At 40.2% G+C, this 4,409-nt stretch overlaps 1 pseudogene; it reads right to left on the bottom strand.

Annotated features, from left to right (window-relative positions):
- Positions 1–549: 549 nt before the first annotated feature.
- Positions 550–1,723, bottom strand: LOC111183017 (chromobox protein homolog 3 pseudogene; annotated as a pseudogene).
- Positions 1,724–4,409: the final 2,686 nt, after the last annotated feature.

Genomic DNA, 4,409 nt, shown 5'->3' with positions numbered 1-4,409 from the left:
TTTCCAATTAATTATGGAATCATCTACCTAATTTGAAAGGTTAAGCCTTCAGGAAAATTTTCCATTTAACTTGAGCGCATTTATTTCTTAGGCTGCTCAGAGCGATGGCATCCCAGAAATATGGGCTTATCCCTGGTTATGAATTGGCAGTTTTGTTTCGGCAAGTGTTTTTAAAAAATAAAAGAAGGAAAAGAAAATCATTTACATATGTGTTTTATGTATACACACGAAAAACCCCCTCATAATCGAAAAACCCGGAATGGTCCTTAGGCATATATGAGTTAAACACAATCTGATTGCGTAATGACTGTGGAGATTTCCTCCAACATTTAGAATATTTGTTCCCTAATGCAGAGAAAATAATATACCATGGTATCAAATGTTCTTTTCTGATAAAGGAAGCAACTAAGAAAGCTTTATTTATTTGTTCAATGTAACCAGTGCTATAGACTCAAAAAAACAAAAAAAAACCCCTAACACTCCTTCAAAATGAACATACAAAACTTTATTTTCATTAGAATGTAGTTATTTCTTCACACTAATAAACGAAAAAAACCAAGACCCAGAGCTTATATGCATCAACTTATGTGCGTGCGTGTGTGTGTGTGTGTGTGTGTGTGTGTGTAATTATATATATGGCAATGCAAACAATTATTGAGCTTCATTTTCTGGACAAGAATGCCAAGTTAGTCTCTGAATAAAAAGCACTGCAATTTGAGGACACTTCATTTTTGCCTCTTTGGTCAGCACCAAGTCTGCCTCATCTGAATCTTCCCATTTCATGAGAAACACCAATTCTCCACTGCTGTCTGTGGCACCAGTTATTCATTCAGGGTCAGACCTCCCACAAAGCCTCTTGCTTTGCCCGGCGGCATCTCTCTTCTTTGATTCACCATCATCAGATTCGCTGCCAGATAAAGATTTTCTTTTTGTACCACCTTTTTCTGTACCAGCTGTTGGAGAATTAACAAATGTTTTAATTACCGCTGGGCAGTATAGGTTTTCTTCAGGTTCCTAGTATTGTCAGCATCTGTATTCCCTTCCACTTGAGGAAATAACCACCCCCTCACTTTCACTACACGGCAGTTCTGTCTTTTTCCACTACCAATTCTTCAGGCTCTTCCTCTCTGACTTTTTACTCTTTGCATCCTGTTTCTTTCCCATGTTTTGCAATGCAGTTTTATTGGAGGCCATTTTTATTGCAAACTTGAAGAGGTATTATTCCTTGCCTTCGAGCTGCCCCGAGGTATGCTTCATCTCTGGCCCTGCATGCCTCAGGCTCAAGTTCCCTTTAATCCTCATGTTTCAAGCTGCAGGTACAATCCCAAAGTCCTGGCCGAGCTGGGCAGCAGGGCTCCCATGGGTCTCACCAACATCTCTGCCTCAGGCCCCAGCAACCCCCCTCCTGCCGAAGCACCCCCTTGGTTCAGACAGCATCAGTCATTGCGTCTCTCCACAGGGGCAGAAGAGCAGAGTGGAAGTCTCACAAGACAGATATCCCTCATGTGTGGAGGACAGTAATAAAGGCACATCTTTGTGCATGACAGCTCTCCCAACTCCTCCCTACCTTTGACCCTCACTTTCACAAGCCTTCCTCCTTGGCTGTCACTCCACAGGCCTCACCCTCCCCTGGTCATCTTTTTGACTCAAGCAGGAAAGAAGTCAGAAATGCATAAGGCTCACCATGGATTGGACAAAAGACTGAGGAATTATCTACATTTGACACACAGCTACTCTCCTTTTCTCATCAGGATATACTCGGTGAACATTTCCTGACAGAGCTGTACTGGAGGTAGCCCAGGGAATTTATTCTCTCTGTCTCTGACCTGGTTTTATCAAGGGACTGCTAGCAGGGAAGTAATAAAGGTAAGTGAACCCCCGAGGCTACATAAAACATATTTATAAGCAGGCATTTCTAGGCTGTGTCTCATCACAAGCTAACTGCAGTCTAGAGCTGGTCTTTCCAGCACATCCCCACTCCACTAAACTCCCTCAGTGTTTGGTAGCAGGTTACTGGGAAGAAGTGCAGGAAAAGATGCCATGTGCCTCAGTTAGACTGATATATTATCTAAAAATATTTGCACCCGTGAGTTCATTGTGTGGGAAAGAATCTTTTCAAAGAGCATTGATTGGGTTTTTGTCTGCTTGTGAAAGTAGTGGAAGATCAACTATAGAAAAAGCCCCAAAAGCATAAGGAGGAAAAGAAAAATTGTATGTCATTCCACCTCACAGAGACAACCAATGTAAACATTTTGAAATATTTCCTTTCAGCCATGAGAGAGAGAGAGAGTTACCACAATTGGGATCATATTTAATTATGTATGCATTTTTGTGTCTTGCTTTTTTCATTTAACACTACATCATTCATTTAACATTCAACAAATGTTAATGGACCATTATCAATCAGAAGTACACTTGTCAAAAAAAAAAAAAAAAGTACATTTGTCTCTGAATTCTATGAGAATTTTCTGATAATATTAAATACTCTTCAAAAGCTATTTTTTTTAATTTATTTATTTTATTTTTGGCTGCGTTGGGTCTTTGTTGCTGTGTACAGGCTTTCTCTAGTTGCGGCAAGCGGGGGCTACTCTTCGCTGCGGTGCGCGGGCTTCTCACTGCAGTGGCCTCTCTTGTTGCAGAGCATGGGCTCTAGGCGCACAGGCTTCAGTAGTTGTGGCACGTGAGCTCAGTAGTTGTGGCTCGCGGGCTCTAGAGTGCAGGCTCAGTAGTTGTGGCCTACGGACTTAGTTGCTCCGCGGCATGTGGTATCTTCCTGGACCAGGGCTCGAACCCGTGTCCCCTGCATTGGCAGGCGGAATCTTAACCACTGCGGTACCAGGGAAGCCCCCAAAAACGATTTTTAAAAGATACAGTATTCAAAAAATTTACTGTTCTATAACATAATTAAATCATTCTCCAATTTTTGAACATACACATTAGTTCTTTTGTTGTAACAGCTTTATTAAAGTATTATCTGCATTTATTTAAAGTGTAGAATTTGCTAATTTATGACTCATGAGTGTACCTATGAAACCATCATCACAATCAAGATAATAAACATATGCATCACCCACAAGAGTTTTCTTGTGCTCTTTTGTAATTCCTTCTGCCTGCCTTCCCCAACCCCACCCCTGTCTCCAGGTAACCTCTGATCTGTTTTCTGATGCTATAGGTTAGTTTGGATTTTTTTAGACTATTTTATGAATGGAACAATACACTATGTACTCTCTTTTGTCTGACTTCTTTCACTCATAATTATTTTGAGATTCACCTGTGTTGTTGTGCAGTCGGTAGTTTGTTTACTTTTATTGCCAAGTAGTATTCCATTGTATGGCTATACCACAATTTATTTATCCATTCACCTGTTGATGGACATTTTTGTTGTTTCCTTTTTTTAAATGTTATTAGAAATAAAACTTCTGTGAACATTGCATGTATCTTTTTACAGCCATACATTTCTTTTTCTCTTGGATAGTCTGTACAAAGACTTACACACAAATGTTTTCGATTCTGAGGATGAAATAGATGTGTTGGTCATATGATGTGGATGCGGATACTTCTAAGAAACTGCCAAACTGTTTTCCAAAGTGGTTGAACCATTTTCATTTCCGTGAGCAGTTCATAAGAGTTCCACTTGCTCCAGGTCCTTGCCAACACCTGGCATGTTCAGTCTTCTCAATTTTGGATATTCTGATAGGCATATGGGGGTATTACATTGTGTTTTATTTTGCATATCCCTAATGAGTAATAATTTTGAGCATCTTTTCATATCCTTACCCAATCTATTGGGCAGATTTCTCAAATCTTCAATCATGTTTAACTGAAACTGATGACTTTCAGTCACAGAAGAGTCCTTCAAATTTTATTTTATTTTTTTGGCCATGCCTCGTGGCTTGTGGGATTTTAGTTCCCTGATCAGGGATCAAACCAGGGGCTCTGGCAGTGATAGTGCCGAGTCCTAACCCCGGGAACACCAGGGAGTTCACAGAAGAGTACTTCAAAATGTAAGTTCTTAGAACATTCTTACTTGTGCCATTTTGTCTCATTCCTATTCAAAGCACTCAAGATGGTCTTAGAAATAAAAGATTGATCATATTAGTAGATGATTAACAGGTGATGATGAGGATAATTTAAAAGTCTTACCTAATCATCAGGTGGACAGCTGCAAAACAAATATATTTTAAAGAGGAACATCATTCTCAGTACCCACCACTACTTTCTAAAAGACCAAAGATCCCAAGGTCACGACAATTATGATACTACTTTAAGCCTTTCCTCAGAAATCTCCCCACTTCTTCAAGGTCCGCCCTGCTTAGCAATTCTGATCACTTCTGGCTCTTTTCTTCCACCCATTTCTCCCTCACACTTTCTACCCCACCCTATTTCACTCCCATTCCATTCTCCCCTCT

Source organism: Delphinapterus leucas, chromosome 9 (genome assembly GCF_059928025.1).
Source record: "Delphinapterus leucas isolate spDelLeu-1000000601 "Yukka" chromosome 9, BTC_Dleu_Yukka2, whole genome shotgun sequence".
NCBI classification, from domain to species: domain Eukaryota; kingdom Metazoa; phylum Chordata; class Mammalia; order Artiodactyla; family Monodontidae; genus Delphinapterus; species Delphinapterus leucas.
Note: the sequence above shows the minus strand (reverse complement) of the source record. Positions and strands in the feature narration are given on the sequence as shown.